The following is a 20,098-nucleotide window of genomic DNA, read 5'->3' as shown; positions in this document are numbered from 1 at the left end:
AGGGTTAATAATCCAGGGTAAATAGTGTATGATACTGGGCTAATACTCTAGGGAGCAGGAGTGTAGTAATATATTATTGGGTTAATAATCCAGGGTACAGTACTGTAGGATTATGTTACTGGGCTAATACTCCAGGCTGCAGGAGTATAGGATTGTATTACTGGGTTAATACTCCAGGGGGCAGCAATGTAAGGTTGTGTGTGTTAATAATAATCCAGGTACAGTAGTGTAGGGTTATGTTACAGGGTTAATAATCTGGGTACAGTAGCGTAGGGTTATGTTACTGGGTTAATAATCCAGGGTACAGCATTGTAGGATTATGTTACTGGAATAATAATCCTGGGGACAGTAGTGTGTGGTTATATTACTAGGTTAACTATCCAGGTTACATCTGTTTAGGGTTGTGAGAATGGGTTAATATGCTGAAAATGTGTTGCTGGAAAAGCGCAGCAGGTCAGGCAGCATCCAAGGAGCAGGAGAATCGACGTTTCGGGCATGAGCCCTTCTTCAGGAAGACTGGGTTAATAATCCAGGGTACAGCTGTGTAGAGTTATGTTACTGGGTTAATAATCCAGGTTACAGCAGCGTAGGGTTATGTTACTGGGTTAATAATCCAGGGTACAGTATTGTAGGATTATGTTACTGGGCTAATACTCCAGGGAGCAGGAGTGTAGTATTATATTACCCTGTTAATAATCCAGGGTACAGTATTGTAGGATTATGTTACTGGGCTAATACTCCATGCTATAGGTGTGTAGGATTATATTACTAGGTTAATACTCCAGGGGACAGTAATGAAAGGGTGTATGTGTGTTAATAATAATCCAGGGTACAGTAGTGTAGGGTTATGTTACTGGGTTAATAATCCAGGTTACAGCAGCGTAGGGTTATGTTACTGGGTTAATAATCCAGGGTACAGTATTGTAGGATTATGTTACTGGGCTAATACTCCATGCCGTAGGTGTGTAGGATTATATTACTAGGTTAATACTCCAGGGGACAGTAATGAAAGGGTGTATGTGTGTTAATAATAATCCAGGGTACAGTAGTGTAGGGTTACGTTACTGGGTTAATAATCCAGTGTGTAGCAGTGTAGAGTTATGTTACTGGGTTAATAATCCAGGGTAGAGTACTATAGGGTTATGTTACTGGGCTAATACTCCAGGGTGCAGGAGTGTAGGGTTATTTCAGGGTGTTAATAATCTATGGTACAGTACTGTAGGGTAATGTTACTGGGTGAATACTCCAGTGTACAGTACTTTACAGTTATACTACTAGGTTAATAGTCAGGTTACACTAGTGTATGGTTATATTACTGGGTTAATAATCCAGGGTATACTAGTGTCGCGTTATGTTACTGGGCTAATAATCCAGGGTACAGCTGTGTAGAATTATGTTACTGGGTTAATAATCTAGGGTAGTGTAGGTTTATATTACTGGGTTAATAATCCAGCATACAGTAGTGTATGGTTTTATTACTGCATTAATACTTCAGGGTACAGTAGTTTATGATAATGTTAGAGGGTTAACAATGTAAGATATAGTAGTATAGGGTTATGTTACTAGGTTAATAATCCAGCATACAGTAGTGTAGGGTTATATTACTGCATTAATACTTCAGGGTACAGTAGTTTAGGATAATGTCAGAGGGTTAATAATGCAGGATATAGTAGTAGGGTTATGTTACTGGGTTAATAATCCTAGATACAGTAGTGTAGTGTTATGTAACTGGGTTAATAATCCAGCGTGCTGCAATGTAGGGTTATGTTACTGGGTTAATAATCGAAGGTCCAGCAGCGTGGGCTATGTTACAGGGTTAATAATCCAACGTAGGTAGGGTATGGTTATGGTACTGGGTTAATAATCCAGGGTACAGAATTGTAGGGTTATGTTACTGGATTAATAATCCAGGATACTGCAGCATTGGGTTATGATACTGGGTTAATAATCAAGATTAAAGCTGTGTAGAGTTATGTTACTGGGTTAATTATCCTGGCGACAGTAGTGTGTGGTAATGTTACTGGGTTAATAATCCAGGTTATAGCTGTTTAGGGTTGTGTGACTGGGTTAATAGGCCAGGGTACAGTAGTGTAGGGTTATGTTACTGGGTTAATAAATCTAGGTTACACCAGTGTAGGGTTATTTTACTGGGTTAATAATCCAGGGTACAGTACTGTAAGATTATGTTACTGGGCTCATACTCCGGGCTGCAGGGGTGTAGGATTATATTACTGGGTTAATACTCCTGGGGACAGTAATTTAGGGTTGTGTGTGTTAATAATAATCCAGGGTACAGTAGTGTAGGGTTATGTTACTGGGTGAATACTCCAGTGTACAGTAGTTTAGGGTTTTTCGACTAGGTTAATAGTCCAGGTTACGCTAGTGTAGGGTTATATTACTGGGTTAATAATCCAAGGTACAGTAATGTAGGGTTGTGTTAATGGTATAATGCAGGGTGCAGCAGTGTAGAGTATTGTTACTGGGTTAATAATCCAGAGTATAACAGTGCAATGTTATGTCACTGGGTTAATAGGTCAGGGTACAGTTGTGTGGGATTATGTTATTAGGTAATAATCCAGGGTACAGCAGTGTGAAGTTATGTTACTGGATTAATACTTCAGGGTATGAAAGTGTCAGGTTATGTTCCTGGGTTAATAACCCAGGATACAGCATGTAGGATATTTTACTGGGTTAATAATCCCAGGTACGGTACTCTAGGATTATGTGACTAGGTTAATAATCCAGGGTACAGTAGTGTAGGATTATGTTACTAGGTTAATAATCCAGGGTACAATCGTGTAGCATTATGTTACTGGACTAATAATCCAGGGCGCAGTAGTGTAGGGTTATGTTACTGGGTTAATAATCCAGGGTACTGCAGTGTGGAGTTATGATACTGGATTAATAATCAAGGTTATAGCCAATTAGGGTTGTGTTACTGGGTTAATATTGCAGGGTACAGTAGTGTAGTGTTATGCTACTGTGTTAATAATCCAGGGTACAGTAGTGTAGGGTTATGTTACTAGGTGAATACTCCAGTGTAGAGCAGCGTAGGGCTGTGTTACAGGGTTAATAATCCAGGTTACGCTAGTGTAGGGTTATGTTACTAGGTTAATAATCCAGGGTACACTCATGTAGGGTGATGTTACTGGGCCACTAATCCAGGGTACAGTAGTGTAGGGTTGTGTTATTGGGTTAATGCAGGGTGCAGCAGTGTAGAGTATTGTCACTGGGTTATTAATCGAGGGTACAGCATTGTAGGGTTATATTATTGGGTTAATAATCCAGAGTGGAGCAGTGCAGCGTTATGTTACTGGGTTAATAGGTCCGGGTACAGTTGTGTAGGATTATTTTATTGGGTTAACAATCCAAGGTACTGCAGTATGGAGTTATGTTACTGGGTTATTAGTTCAGGATATGATAGTGTCAGGTTATGTTCCTGAGCTAATAATCCAGGACACTGGATTAGTGGTGCTGGAAGAACACAGCAGTTCAGGCAGCATCCAACGAGCAGTGAAATCGACGTTTCGGGCAAAAGCCCTTCATCAGGAAAAAATGCAGTGAACCTGAAGCGTGGAGAGATAAACGAGAGGAGGGTGGGGGTGGGGAGAAAGTAGCACAGAGTACAATGGGTGAGTGGGGGAGGAGATGAAGGTGATAGGTCAGGGAGGAGAGGGTGGAGTGGATAGGTGGAAAAGAAGATAGGCAGGTCGGACAAGTCCGGACAACTCAAGGAGACAATTACTGAGCTGGAAGTTTGAAACTAGGATGAGGGGGGAAGGGGAAATGAGGAAGCTGTTGAAGTCCACATTGATGCCCTGGGGTTGAAGTGTTCCGAGGCGGAAGATGAGGCGTTCTTCCTCCAGGCGTCTGGTGGTGAGGGAGCGGCGGTGAAGGAGGCCCAGGACCTCCATGTCCTCGGCAGAGTGGGAGGGGGAGTTGAAATGTTGGGCCACAGGGCGGTTTGGTTGATTGGTGCGGGTGTCTCGGAGATGTTCCCTAAAGCGCTCTGCTAGGAGGCGCCCAGTCTCCCCAATGTAGAGGAGACCACATTGGGAGCAACGGATACAATAAATGATATTAGTGGATCTGCAGGTGAAACTTTGATGGATGTGGAAGGCTCCTTTAGGGGCTTGGATAGAGGTGAGGGAGGAGGTGTGGGCATAGGTTTTACAGTTCCTGCGGTGGCAGGGGAAAGTGCCAGAATGGGAGGGTGGGTCATAGGGGGGTGTGGACCTGAGCAGGTAGTCACGGAGGGAACGGTCTTTGCGGAAGGCGGAAAGGGGTGGGGAGGGAAATATATCCCTGGTGGTGGGGTCTTTTTGGAGGTGGCGGAAATGTCGGCGGATGATTTGGTTGATGCGAATGTTTGTAGGGTGGAAGGTGAGCACCAGGGGCATTCTATCCTTGTTACGGTTGGAGGGGTGGGGTCTGAGGGCGGAGGTGCGGGATGTGGACGAGATGCGTTGGAGGGCATCTTTAACCACGTGGGAAGGGAAATTGCGGTCTGAGGCCATCTGGTGTGTTCTATGGTGGAACTGGTCCTCCTGGGAGCAGATACGGCGGAGGTGGAGAAATTGGGAATACGGGATGGCATTTTTGCAAGAGATAGGGTGGGAAGAGGTGTAATCCAGGTAGCTATGGGAGTCGGTGGGTTTGTAAAAAATGTCTGTGTCAAGTCGGTCGTCATTAATGGAGATGGAGAGGTCCAGGAAGGGGAGCGAGGTGTCAGAGATAGTCCAGGTAAATTTAAGGTCAGGGTGGAATGTGTTGGTGAAGTTGATGAATTGCTCAACTTCCTCGCCGGAGCACGAGGTGGCGCCAATGCAGTCATCAATGTAGCGGAGGAAGAGGTGGGGAGTGGTGCCGGTGTAATTACGGAAGATCAACTGTTCTACATAGCCAACCAAGAGACAGGCATAGCTGGGGCCCATACGGGTGCCCATGGCTACGCCTTTGGTCTGGAGGAAGTGGGAGGATTCAAAGGAGAAATTGTTAAGGGTGAGGACCAGTTCGGCCAAACGAATGAGAGTGTCAGTGGAAGGGTACTGTTGGGGACGTCTGGAGAGGAAAAAACAGAGGGCTTGGAGGCCCTGGTCATGGTGAATGGAGGTGTAGAGGGATTGGATATCCATGGTGAAGATGAGGTGTTGGGGGCCGGGGAAACGGAAGTCTTGGAGGAGGTGGAGGGCGTGGGTGGTGTCTCGAACGTATGTGGGGAGTTCCTGGACTAGGGGGGATAGGACAGTGTTGAGGTAGGTAGAGATGAGTTCAGTGGGGCAGGAGCATGCCGAGACAATGGGTCGACCAGGGTGGTCAGGATTGTGGATCTTGGGAAGGAGGTAGAACTGGGCAGTGCGGGGTTCCCGGACTATGAGGTTGAAAGCTGTGAGTGGGAGATCTCCTGAGGTGATGAGGTTCTGTATGGTCTGGGAGATGATGGTTTGGTGATGGGGGGTGGGGTCATGGTCGAGGGAGCAGTAGGAAGAGGTGTCCTCGAGTTGGCGTTTGGCTTCAGCGGTGTAGAGGTCAGTGCGCCAGACTACCACTGCGCCCCCTTTATCCGCTGGCTTGATGGTGAGGTTGGGATTGGAGCAGAGGGATTGGAGGGCTGCGCATTGTGAGGGTGAGAGGTTGGAGTGGGGGAGGGGGGACGACAGGTTGAGGTGGTTAATGTCCCGGCGGCAGTTGGAAATGAAGAGTTCGAGGGCAGGTAATAGGCCAGCGCGGGGTGTCCAGGTGGATGCAGTGTGTTGGAGGTGGGCGAAGGGGTCCTCGGAAGGTGGGCGGGAGTCCTGATTGTGAAAGTAAACTCGGAGGCGGAGGCGACGGAAGAATTAGATTAGATTAGATTAGATTACCTACAGTGTGGAAACAGGCCCTTCGGCCCAACAAGTCCACACCGCCCCGCCAAAGCGCAACCCACCCATACCCCTACATTTACCCCTTACCTAACACTACAGGCAATTTAGCATGGCCAATTCACCTGACCTGCACATCTTTGGACTGTGGGAGGAAACCGGAGCACCCGGAGGAAACCCACGCAGACACAGGGAGAATGTGCAAACTCCACACAGACAGTCGCCTGAGTCGGGAATTGAACCTAGGTCTCTGGCGCTGTGAGGCAGCAGTGCTAACCACTGTGCTACTGTGCGATGTCACGTCGTGTATTAAATTCATTGATGCGTGGACGGAGGGGGTTTTTACCTAATAATCCAGGAGACAGCGTGTAGGGTATTGTTACTGGGTTAATAATCCCGGGTACAGTACTGTAGGATTATGTTACTAGGTTAATAATCCAGTGTACAGGCGTGGACGGTTATGTTACTGGGTTAATAATCCAGCGTACAGTAGTGCAGGGTTATATTACTGCATTAATACTTCAGGGAACAGTAGTGTTGGATAATGTTACAGGTTAATAACGCAGGGTATCGTAGTATAGGGTTATGTTACTGGGTTTATAATCCATAGTGCAGTCGTGTAGTGTTATGTTACTGTGTTGAAGATCCAGGTTACAGTAGTGTAGGGTTATATTACTGGGTTAATAATCCTGGGTACAGTATCTAGGGTTATGTGACTCGGATGATAATCCAAGGCACAGTATCTAGGATTATGTTACTGGGTTAATAATCCAGGATACTGCAGCGTTGGGTTATGTTACTGGATAAAAACAATGACTGCAGATGCTGAAAACCAAATACTGGATTAGTGGTGCTGGAAGAGCACAGCAGTTCAGGCAGCATCCAACGAGCAGCGAAATTGACGTTTCGGGCAAAAGCCCTTCATCAGGAATAAAGGCAGTGAGCCTGAAACGTGGAGAGATAAGCTAGAGGAGGGTGGGGGTGGGGAGAGAGTAGCATAGAGTACAATGGGTGAGTGGGGGAGGAGATGAAGGTGATAGGTCAGGGAGGAGAGGGTGGAGTGGATAGGTGGAAAAGAAGATAGGCAGGTCGGACAAGTCCGGACAAGTCAAGGAGACAGTTACTGAGCTGGAAGTTTGAAACTAGGATGAGGTGGGAGAAGGGGAAATGAGGAAGCTGTTGAAGTCCACATTGATGCCCTGGGGTTTAAGTGTTCCAAGGCGGAAGATGAGGCGTTCTTCCTCCAGGCGTCTGGTGGTGAGGGAGCGGCGGTGAAGGAGGCCCAGGACCTCCATGTCCTCGGCAGAGTGGGAAGGGGAGTTGAAATGTTGGGCCACGGGGCGGTGTGGTTGATTGGTGCGGGTGTCCCAGAGATGTTCCCTGAAGCGCTCTGCTAGGAGGCGCCCAGTCTCCCCAATGTAGAGGAGACCACATCGGGAGCAACGGATACAATAAATGATATTGGTGGATGTGCAGGTGAAACTTTGATGGATGTGGAAGGCTCCTTTAGGGCCTTGGATAGAGGTGAGGGAGGAGGTGTGGGCACAGGTTTTACAGTTCCTGCGGTGGCAGGTGAAAGTGCCAGAATGGGAGGGTGGGTCGTAGGGGGGGTGTGGACCTGACCAGGTAGTCACGGAGGGAACGGTCTTTGCGGAAGGCGGAAAGGGGTGGGGAGGGAAATATATCCCTGGTGGTGGGGTCTTTTTGGAGGTGGCGGAAATGTCGGCGGATGATTTGGTTGATGCGAAGGTTTGTAGGGTGGAAGGTGAGCACCAGGGGCGTTCTGTCCTTGTTACGGTTGGAGGGGTGGGGTCTGAGGGCGGAGGTGCGGGATATGGACGAGATGCGTTGGAGGGCATCTTTAACTACGTGGGAAGGGAAATTGCGGTCTCTAAAGAAGGAGGATATCTGGTGTGTCCTCTGGTGGAACTGGTCCTCCTGGGAGCAGATACGACGGAGGCGGAGAAATTGGGAATACGGGATGGCATTTTTGCAAGAGATAGGGTGGGAAGAGGTGTAATCCAGGTAGCTATGGGAGTTGGTGGGTTTGTAAAAAATGTCAGTGTCAAGTCGGTCGTCACTAATGGAGATGGAGAGGTCCAGGAAGGGGAGCGAGGTGTCAGAGATAGTCCAGGTAAATTTAAGGTCAGGGTGGAATGTGTTGGTGAAGTTGATGAATTGCTCAACTTCCTCGCGGGAGCACGAGGTGGCGCCAATGCAGTCATCAATGTAGCGGAGGAAGAGGTGGGGAGTGGTGCCGGTGTAATTACGGAAGATCAACTGTTCTACATAGCCAACCAAGAGACAGGCATAGCTGGGGCCCATACGGGTGCCCATGGCTACGCCTTTGGTCTGGAGGAAGTGGGAGGATTCAAAGGAGAAATTGTTAAGGGTGAGGACCAGTTCAGCCAAACGAATGAGAGTGTCAGTGGAAGGGTACTGTTGGGGACGTCTGGAGAGGAAAAAACGGATGGCTTGGAGGCCCTGGTCATGGCGAATGGAGGTGTAGAGGGATTGGATATCCATGGTGACAGTTGATCTTCCGTAATTACACCGGCACCACTCCCCACCTCTTCCTCCGCTACATTGATGACTGCATTGGCGCCACCTCGTGCTCCCGCGAGGAGGTTGAGCAATTCATCAACTTCACCAACACATTCCACCCTGACCTTAAATTTACCTGGACTATCTCTGACACCTCGCTCCCCTTCCTGGACCTCTCCATCTCCATTAGTGACGACCGACTTGACACTGACATTTTTTACAAACCAACCAACTCCCATAGCTACCTGGATTACACCTCTTCCCACCCTATCTCTTGCAAAAATGCCATCCCGTATTCCCAATTTCTCCGCCTCCGCCGTATCTGCTCCCAGGAGGACCAGTTCCACCATAGGACACACCAGATGGCCTCCTTCTTTAGAGACCGCAATTTCCCTTCCCACGTGGTTAAAGATGCCCTCCAACGCATCTCGTCCACATCCAGCACCTATGTTACTGGGTTAATAATCCAGGATACTGCAGTGTTGGGTTATGTTACTGGGTTAATAATCCAGGGTACAGTAGCGCAGGGTTATATTACTGCATTAATACTTCAGGGAACAGTAGTGTCGGATAATGTTACAGGTTAAAAACGCAGGGTATAGCAGTATAGGGTTATGTTATTGGGTTTATAATCCATAGTGCAGTAGTGTAGTGTTATGTTACTGTGTTGAAGATCCAGGTTACAGTAGTGTAGGGTTATATTACTGTGTTAATAACCCTGGGTACAGTATCTAGGGTTATGTGACTCGGATGATAATCCAAGGCACAGTATCTAGGATTATGTTACTGGGTTAATAATCCAGGATACTGCAGCGTTGGGTTATGTTACTGGGTTAATAATCCAGGATACTGCAGTGTGGGGTTATGTTACTGGGTTAATAACCCAGGGGACAGCAGTGCGGGGTTATGTTACTGGGTTAATAATCCAGGGTACAGCTGTGTAGAGTTATGTTACTTGGTTAATAATCCTGGCGACAGTAGTGTGTGGTTATGTTACTGTGTTAAAAATCCAGGTTACAGTTGTTTAGGGTTGTGTGACTGGGTTAATATTCCAGGGTAGAGTAGTGTACTGTTATTTTACTCTGCTAATAATCCAGGATACGTTAGTATAGGGTTATGTTACTGGGTTAATAATCCAGGGTACAGTAGTGCAGGGTTATATTACTGCATTAATACTTCAAGGAACAGTAGTATTGGATAATGTTGCAGGTTAATAATGCAGGGTATAGTAGTATAGGGTTATGTTACTGGGTTTATAATCCATAGTGCAGTAGTGTAGTGTTATGTTACTGTGTTGATGATCCAGGTTACAGTAGTGTATGATTATATTACTGGGTTAATAAGTCTGGGTACAGTATCTAGGGTTATGTGACTCAGTTGATAATCCAGGGTATAGTAGTGTAAAGTTATGTTACTGGGTTAATAATCCAGGACGCTGCAGCGTTGGGTTATGATACTGGGTTAATATTCCAGTGTAGAGTAGTGTACTGTTATTTTACTCTGCTAATAATCCAGGATACAGTAGTGTATGGTTATAATACTGGGTTAATAATCCTGGGGACAATAGTGTGTGTTATGTTACTGGGTTAATAATCCAGGTCACAGCTGTTTAGGGTTGAGTGACTGGGTTAATATGCCAGGGTACAGCAGTGTAGGGGTGATGTTACTGGGTTAATAATCCAGGGTAGAGCAGTGCAACGTTATGTCACTGGGTTAATAGGTCAGGGTACAGTTGTGTGGGATTATGTTATTAGGTAATAATCCAGGGTACAGCAGTGTGGAGTTATGTTACTGGATTAATACTTCAGGGTACGAAAGTGTCAGGTTATGTTCCTGGGTTAATAATCCAGGGTACAGCAGTGTAGGATTATGTTACTAGATTAATAATCCAGGGTACAATCGTGTTAGGTTATGTTACTGGGTTTAAATCCAACGTGCAGTAGTTTAAGGTTACGTTACAGCGGTAATAATCCGTGGTACAGTAGTATAGGGTTATGTTACTGGGTTAATAAACCAGGGTATAGCAGTGTGGGGTTATGTTATTGCGTTAATAATTCAGGGTACAGCAGTGTGGGGTTATATTACTGGGTTAATAATCCAGGGGACAGCAGCATAGGGCTGTGTTACTGGGTTAATAATCCAGTGTGCAGTAGTGTAGGGTGATGTTACTGTTGCTGGAAAAGTGCAGTATCTAGGGTTATGTGACTCGGTTGATAATCCAGGTACAGTAGTGTAGGATTATATTATTGGGTTAATAATCCAGAATATTGCAGTGTTGTGTTATGACACTGGGTTAATAGTCCAGGGTACAGTAGTGTAGTGTTATGTTACTGGGTTAATAATCCAGGGTACAGCTGTATAGAGTTATGTAACTGGGTTAATAATCCTGGCAACAGTAGTGTGTGGTTATGTTGCTGGGTTAAAAATCCAGGTTACAGTTGTTTAGGGCTGTGAGAACTGGGTTAATATTCCAGGGTAGAGTCGTGTACTGTTATTTTACTCTGCTAATAATCCAGGATACATTAGTATAGGGTTATGTTACTGGGTTAATAATCCAGGGTACAGTAGTGTAGGGTTATGTTACTCGGTTAATAATCCAGCGTGCAGCAGTGTAGTGTTATGTTACTGGGTTAATAATCCAGGATACAGTAGTGTAGGGTTATGTTACTTGGTTAATATTCCAGGGTACAGCAGTGTAGAGTTATGTTACTGGGTTAATAACCCAGTGTACAGAGGTGTAGGGTGATGTTACTGGGTTAATAATCCAGGGTACAGTAGTTTAGTGTTATGTTACTGTGTTAATAATGCAGGGTATGGCAGAGTAGTGTTACATTATTGTGTTAATAATCCAGGGTACTGTAGTGTTGGGTTATGTTACTGGGTTAATAATCCAGGATACAGCAATGTAGGGTTATGTTACTGGGTCTAGATTAGAGTGGTGCTGGAAAAGCACAGCAGTTCAGGCAGCATCCGAGGAGCAGTAAAATCGACGTTTCAGGCAAAAGCCCTTCATCAGGAATATAGGCAGAGAGCCTGAAGGGTGGAGAGAATACAGGTTCTCTGCCTGTATTCCTGATGAAGGGCTTTTGCCCGAAACGTCGATTTTACTGCTCCTCGGATGCTGCCTGAACTGCTGTGCTTTTCCAGCACCACTCTAATCTAGACTCTGGTTTCCAGCATCTGCAGTCATTGTTTTCACCCTTATGTTACTGGGTTAATAATCCAGGGTACAGCCGTATCAGGGTTATGTTACTGGGTTAATAATCCAGTGTACAGTAGTGCAGGGTTATATTACTGCATTAATACTTCAGGGAACAGTAGTGTCGGATAATGTTACAGGGTTAATAATGCAGGGTATAGTAGTATAGGGTTATGTTACTGGGTTTATAATCCAGGGTACAGTCGTGTAGTGTTATGTTACTGTGTTGATAATCCAGGTTACAGTAGTGTAGGATTATATTACTGGGTTAATAATCCTGGGTACAGTATCTAGGGTTATGTGACTCAGTTGACAATCCTGGGTACAGTAGTTTAGGGTTATGTTACTGGGTTAATCATCAAGGTTACAGCCGTGTAGGGTTATGTTACTGGGTAAATATTCCAGGGTACAGTAGTGTAGGGCTATGTTACTGGGTTAATAATCCAGGATAAATCGTGTAGGATTATGGTACTAGGCTAATACTCCAGGGAGCAGGAATGTAGTATTATATTACTGGGTTAATAATTGAGGGTACAATACTGTAGGATTATGTTACTGGGCTAATACTCCAGGCTGCAGGAGTGTAGGATTATATTACTGGGTTAATACTCAAAGAGACAGTAATGTAAGGTTGTGTGTGTTAATAACAATCCAGGTGTAGAGTGTAGAGTAGAGTTATGTTACTGGGTTAATAATTCAGTGTGAGCAGTGTAGGGTTACGTTACTGGGTTAATAATCCAGGGTACAGTAGTGTAGGATTTTGTTACTGGGTTAATAATCCAGGGTACAGTAGTGTAGGGTTATGTTACTGGGTTAATAATCTCGGGGACAGCTATGTAGAGTTATGTTACTGGGTTAATAATCCTGGGGATAGTAGTGTGTGGTTATGTTACTGGGTAACAATCCAGGTTACAGCTGTTTAGGGCTGTGTGGCTGGATTAATATGACAGGGTACAGTAGTGTACGGTTATGTTACTGGGTTAATAATCCAGCGTGCAGCAGTGTAGGGCTATGTTACAGGATTAATAATCCAGGGTAAGTAGTGTAGGGTTATGGTACTGGGCTAATTCTCCAGGGAGCAGGAGTGTAGTATTATATTACTGGGTTAATAATCCAGGGTGCAATATTGTAGGATTATGTTACTGGGCTAATACTCCAGGCTAATACTCCAGGGTTAATAATCCAGTGTGTAGTAGTGTAGTGTTATATTACTGTGTTGATAATCCAGGTTACAGTAGTGTAGGGCTATTTAACTGGGTTAATAATTCAGGGTATCGTAGTGTTGGGTTATGTTACTGGGTTAATAATACAGGATGCAGCAGTGTTGGGCTATGTTACTAGGTTAATAATCTAGGGGACAGTAGAATATGATTATATTGCTGGGTTAATAATCCTGGGTACCGTAGTATAGGTTTATGTTAATAATGCAGGATACAGTAGTATAGGGCTACGTTACTGGGATTATAATACAGGGTACAGTAGTGTAGGATTATGTTACTAGGTTAATAATCTGGGGTGCAGCAGTGTAGGGTTATGTTACTGTGTTAATAATCGAGGGTACAGTCATGTAGGGTTATATTACTGGGTTAATAATCTATAGTACAGTAGTGTACGATAATTTTACTGTATTAATAATTCAGGGTACAGTAGTGTAGGCTTATATTACTGGGTTAATAATCCTGGGTACAGTAGTGTAGGGTTATTTTACTAGGTTAATAATCCAGTGTACAGTAGTGCAGGGTTACATTACTGCATTAATACTTCAGGGAACAGTAGTGTCAGATAATATTACAGGGCTAATAATGCAGGGTATAGCAGTATAGGGTTATGTTACTGGGTTTATAATCCATAGTGCAGTAGTGTTGTGTTATGTTACTGTGTTAATAATCCAGGGGACAGTAGTGCAGGGTTTTGTTACTGGTTAATAACCCAGGGTACAGTAGTGTAGGGTTATGTTACTGGGTTAATAATTCAGGATACTGCAGCGTTGGTTTGTGATACTGGGTTAATAATCAAGGTTACAGCTGTGTAGTGTTATGTTACTGGGTTAATAATCCAGGGTATAGTAGTGTCGGATTATATGACTGAGTAAATAATCCAAAGTACCGCATTGTCGAGTTATTACTGGGTTAATAATCCAGGGTACAGTTGTGTACGATTATGTTATTGGGTTAATAATCCAGGGTACAGCCGTGTAGGGTTATGTTACTGGGTTAAGAATCCAGGGTACAGTCGTGTAGGGTTATGTTACTGGGTTAATAATCCAGGATACAGCGTGTAGGGTATTGTTACTGGGTTAATAATCCAGCGTACAGTAGTGCAGGGTTATATTACTGCATTAATATTTCAGGGAACAGTAGTGTCGGATAATGTTACAGGGTTAATAACGCAGGGTATAGTAGTATAGGGTTATGTTACTGGGTTTATAATCCATAGTGCAGTAGTGTAGGGTATTGTTACTGGGTTAATAATCCTGGGAACGGTACTGTAGGATTATGTTACTAGGTTAATAATTCAGGGTACAGTCGTGTAGCGTTATGTTACTGGGCTAATAATCCAGTGTACAGCCGTGGACGGTTATGTTACTGGGTTAATAATCCAGCGTATAGTAGTACAGGGTTATATTACTGCATTAATACTTCAGGGAAGAGTAGTGTTGGATAATGTTACAGGGTTAATAACGCAGGGTATAGTAATATAGGGTTATGTTACTGGGTTTATAATCCATAGTGCAGTAGTGTAGTGTTATGTTACTGTGTTGATGATCCAGGTTACAGTAGTGAAGGATTATATTACTGGGTTAATAATCCTGGGTACAGTATCTAGGGTTATGTGACTCGGTTGATAATCCAGGGTACAGCAGTGTAGGGTTATGTTACTGGGTTAATAATCCAGGGTATAGTAGTGTTGGATTATATGACCGGGTTAATAATCCAAGGTACAGCATTGTAGAGTTATATTACTGGGTTAATAATCCAGGGTACAGCAGTGTGGGGTTATGTTATTGGGTTAGTAGTCCAGGGGACAGTGGTATTGGGTAATATTACTGTGTTAATAATCCAGGATACAGCGGTGTAGTGTTATGTTATTGGGTTAATAATCCACAGTAAGTAGTGTAGGGTTATGTTACCGGGCTAATAATCCTGGGTACAGTAGTGTAGGGTTATGTTACTGCGTTAATAATCCAGGGTACAGCAGTGTAGGGTTATGTTATTGTGTTAATAATCCAGGGTACAGCAGTGTAGGGTTATGTTATTGTGTTAATAATCCAGGGTGCAGCAATGTCTGGTTATGTTATTTGGTCAATAGTCTAGGATACAGCAGCATAGGGTTATGTTACTGGGTTAATAATCCATGGTACAGTAATGTAGGATTATGCTACTGCGTTAATAATTCAGAGTACAGTAGTGTAGGGTAATCTCATTGGGTTAATAATCCAGGGTGCGGAAGTGTAGCATCATGTTATTGGTTTAATAATCCGTGGTACAGTAGTATGGTGTGATGTTACTATGTTGATAATCCAGGGTACAGAAGTGTAGGGTTGTGCTACTGGGTTAGTAATCCAAGGTACAGTCGGGTATGGTTATGTTCAGGGATTAATAGTCCAGGGTACAGTAGTGTAGGGCTATGTTACTGGGTTAATAGTCCAGGGTATGGCAGAGTAGTGTTATATTACTGTGTTAAGAATCTCGGGTACCATCGTGTTGGGTTATGTTACTGGATTAATAATACAGGATGTAGCAGTGTCGGGGTATGTTACTAGGTTAATCATCTAGGGTATAGTAGTATAGGGTTATATTACTGGGTTACTGGGTTAATATGCCAGGGTACAATAGTAACTGGTTATGTTTCTGTGTTAATAATCCAGGATACAGTGTAGAGTATTGTTACTAGGTTAATAATCTGGGGTGCAGCAGTGTTGGGTTCAGTTACTGGGTTAAAAATACAGGGTACAGTAGTGTAGGGTTATATTAATGGGTTAATAATAGAGTACAGTAGTGTAGGTAATGTTACTGTGTTAATAATCCAGGGCATAGTAGTGTAGGGTTATATTACTGGGTTAATAATCCTGGGTATAGTAGTGTAGGGCTATGTGACTGGGTTAATAATCCAGGGTACAGCAGTGTAGGGTTATGTTGCTGGGCTAATAATTCCGGGTACAGCAGTTTCAGGGTTATGTTGCTGGTTTAATAACCCAGGGTACCATAGTGTCGTGTTATCTTACTGGGTTAATAATGTAGTTTGCAGCCATGTAGGTCTGTGTTACTGGGTTAATATACCAGGATACAGTAGGGTAGTGTTATGTTACTGTGTTAATATACCAGGATACAGTAGGGTAGGGTTATGTTACTGGGTTAATAATCCAGGGTACAGTAGTGTAGGGTTATGTTACTGGGTTAATAATCCAGGGTGCAGCAGTGTAGGGTTATGTTACTGGGTAAATAATCCCATGTACAGTAGTGTTATTTTACTATGTTAATACTCCAGTGTACAGTAGGGTAGGATTATGTTGCTAGGTTAATAATCCAGGGTGCAGCAGTGTAGGGATATGTTACTGAGTCAATAATCCAGGGTACCGTAATGTTGGGTTATGTTACTAGGTTAATAATATAGGAAGCAGCCGTGTAGGGGTATGTAACTGGGTTAATAATCGAGGGTCCAGTTGAGTGGGTTCTGTTATTGGGTTAATAATCTAGGCTGCAGCCATGTAGGGTTATGTTACTGAGTCAATAGTCCAGGGTACCGTAGTGTTGGTTGTGTTACTGGGTTAATTATACAGGATGCAGTAGTGTAGGGTGATGTTACTGGGTTAATACACCAGAGTACAATCGTGTTAGTTTATGTTACTGGTTAATAATCCAGTATACAGCTGTGTAGCGTTATGTTACTGGGCTAATAATCCAGGGTACAGCCATGTAGGGTTATGTTATTAGGTTAATAATCCAGGGTACAATGTGTAGGGCTACGTTACCGTGTTAATAATCCAGGGTACAGTAGTGTAGAGCTATGTTTCTGTATTAATAATCCAGGGTACAGCAGTGTATGGTTATATTACTGGGTTAATAATCCTGGGTACAGTAGTGTAGGGTTATGTTGCTGGGCTAATAATCCAGGGTACAGCAGTTTCAGGGTTATGTTGCTGGTTTAATAACCCAGGGTACGTCGTGTTGCATTATCTTACTGGGTTAATAATGCAGGTTGCAGCCATGTAGGGCTGTGTTACTGGGTTAATATACCAGGATACAGTAGGGTAGTGTTATGTTACTTGATTAATAATCTAGGGTACAGTCGTGTAGGATTATGTTACTAGGTTAATAATCTGGGGTGCAGCAGTGTAGGGTTATGTTACTGTGTTAATAATCTAGGGTATAGTAGTGTAGTGTTATTTTACTATGTTAATATTCCAGTGTACAATAGGATAGGATTATGTTGCTAGGTTAATAATCTGGGGTGCAGCAGTGTAGAGATATGTTACTGGGTCAATAATCCAGGGTACCGTAGTGTTTGGTTTTGTTACTGGGTTAATAATACAGGATGCAGCAGTGTAGGGGTATGTAGCTGCGTTAAAAGTCGAGGGTACAGCAGTGTGGGGTTATGTTTTTGGGTTAATAATCCAGGGTACAGTGTGTAGGTTGTGTTACTGGGTTAATGCGCCAGGGTACAATAGTGTCTGGTTATGTTACTGGGTTAATAATTCAGGATACAGCGTGTAGATAATTGTTACTGGGTTAATAATCCAGGGTATAATAGTGTAGGGTTATGTTACTGGGTCAATAGTCCAGGGTACCGTTGTGTTGGGTTATGTTACTGGGTTAAAAATCCGGGGTACAGCAGTGCAGGATTATGTTACTGGGTCAATAATCCAGGTATGGTACTGTTGGATTATGTTATAGGGCTAATAATCCAGGGTACAGTCATGTAGCGTTATGTTACTAGGCTAATAATCCAGGGTACAGTCATGTAGAGTTATATTACTGGGTTAATAATCCAGGGTACAATGTGTTGGACGATTTTACTGGAATAATAATCCAGGGTACGGTACTGTAGGATTATGTTACTGGGTTAATAATCCAGGGAAAAACCGTGTAGAGTTATGTTACTGGGTTAATAATCTGGGGTGCAGCAGTGTAGAGATATGTCACTGGGTCAATACTCCAGGGTACCGTAGTGTTTGGTTTTGTTACTGGGTTAATAATACAGGATGCAGCAGTGTAGGGGTATGTAGCTGCGTTAAAAGTCGAGGGTACAGCAGTGTGGGGTTATGTTTTTGGGTTAATAATCCAGGGGACAGTGTGTAGGTTGTGTTACTGGGTTAATAAACCAGGGAAAAACCATGTAGAGTTATGTTACTGGGTTAATAATCTAGGGTACAATGTGTAGGGCTAAATAACTGGGTTAATAATCCACGGTCCAGCCATGTAGAGTTGTTACTGGGTTAATACTCCATGGTACAATGTGTCGAGCTATAATCCAGGTTACAGTTTGATGGGTATTGTTACTGGGTTAATAATCCAGGGGACAGCAGTGTGGGGTTATGTTACTGGGTTAATAACCCAGGGGACAGCAGTGTGGGGTTATGTTACTGGGTTAATAACCCTGGGGACAGCAGTGTGGGGTTATGTTACTGGGTTAATAACCCAGGGGACAGCAGTGTGGGGTTATGTTACTGGGTTAATAACCCAGGGGACAGCAGTGTGGGGTATGTTACTGGGTTAATAACCCAGGGGACAGCAGTGTGGGGTTATGTTACTGGGTTAATAATCCAGGGGACAGCAGTGTGGGGTTATGTTACTGGGTTAATAACCCTGGGGACAGCAGTGTGGGGTTATGTTACTGGGTTAATAACCCAGGGGACAGCAGTGTGGGGTAATGTTACTGGGTTAATAATCCAGGGGACAGCAGTGTGGGGTTATGTTACTGGGTTAATAACCCAGGGGACAGCAGTGTGGGGTTATGTTAATGGGTTAATAATCCAGGGGACAGCAGTGTGGGGTTATGTTACTGGGTTAATAATCCAGGGGACAGCAGTGTGGGGTTATGTTACTGGGTTAATAATCCAGGGGACAGCAGTGTGGGGTTATGTTACTGGGTTAATAACCCAGGGGACAGCAGTGTGGGGTTATGTTACTGGGTTAATAACCCAGGGGACAGCAGTGTGGGGTTATGTTACTGGGTTAATAACCCCGGGGACAGCAGTGTGGGGTTATGTTACTGGGTTAATAACCCAGGGGACAGCAGTGTGGGGTTATGTTACTGGGTAAATAACCCAGGGGACAGCAGTGTGGGGTTATGTTACTGGGTTAATAATCCGGGGGACAGCAGTGTGGGGTTATGTTACTGGGTTAATAATCCGGGGGACAGCAGTGTGGGGTTATGTTACTGGGTTAATAACCCAGGGGACAGCAGTGTGGGGTTATGTTACTGGGTTAATAACCCAGGGGACAGCAGTGTGGGGTTATGTTACTGGGTTAATAACCCAGGGGACAGCAGTGTTGGGTTATGTTACTGGGTTAATAATCCAGGGGACAGCAGTGTGGGGTTATGTTACTGGGTTAATAACCCAGGGGACAGCAGTGTGGGGTTATGTTACTGGGTTAATAACCCAGGGGACGGCAGTGTGGGGTTATGTTACTGGGTTAATAATCCAGAGTACAGCAGTGTAGGGTTATGTTACTGGGTTAATAATCCAGGGGACAGCAGTGTGGGGTTATGTTACTGGGTTAATAATCCAGGGGACAGCAGTGTGGGGTTATGTTACTGGGTTAATAACCCAGGGGACAGCAGTGTGGGGTTATGTTACTGGGTTAATAACCCAGGGGACAGCAGTGCAGGGTTATATTACTGGGTTAATAACCCAGGGGACAGCAGTGCAGGGTTATATTACTGGGTCAATAACCCAGGGTACCATAGTTTTAGGTTATGTTACTAGGCTAATAATCCAGGGTACAGCAGTGTAGGATTATGTTACTGGGTTAATAATCCAGGGTACAGCACTTTAGGATTATGTTACTTGGTTAATAACCCAGGGTACAATCATATAGCGATTCCTGAAGAAAGGTTTATGCCCGAAACGTCGATTCTCCTGCTCCTCGGATGCTGCCTGGCCTGCTGTGTTTATCCAGCACCACATTTTTCAACTACAATTGTATAGCGTTATGTTACTGGGCTAATTATCCAGGGTAGAACAGTGTCGGGTTATGTTACCGTGTTAATAATCCGTGGTGCAGCAGTGTAAAGTTATTTTACTAGGTTTATAATCCAGGGTACAGTAGTATAAGGTTATCTTACTGAGTTTATAATCCAGGGTGCAGTCGTGTAGGGTTATGTTACTGGGTTAATAATCCAGGGTACAGTAGTGTGGCATTATATTACTGTGATATAGGGTTGTGTAACTGCGCTAATAATCCAGGATACAGCACTGCAGGGGATTATGTTTCTGGGTTAATAAATCAGGGTACAGTAGTGTAGTATTATGTTACTGGGTTAATAATCC

General features: G+C 44.0%; 1 protein-coding gene across 4 annotated transcripts in view; it reads right to left on the bottom strand.

The window, feature by feature from the left end:
• Positions 1–20,098, bottom strand: part of LOC140468546 (SWI/SNF-related matrix-associated actin-dependent regulator of chromatin subfamily B member 1-like) — a 36,311-nt gene that overhangs the window by 6,690 nt on the left and 9,523 nt on the right. The gene's annotated exons all lie outside the window — the stretch shown is intronic.

The sequence above is a fragment of the Chiloscyllium punctatum genome, chromosome 47 (genome assembly GCF_047496795.1).
Source record: "Chiloscyllium punctatum isolate Juve2018m chromosome 47, sChiPun1.3, whole genome shotgun sequence".
Classification (NCBI taxonomy): domain Eukaryota; kingdom Metazoa; phylum Chordata; class Chondrichthyes; order Orectolobiformes; family Hemiscylliidae; genus Chiloscyllium; species Chiloscyllium punctatum.
This window is presented reverse-complemented; position numbering and strand designations above follow the sequence as displayed.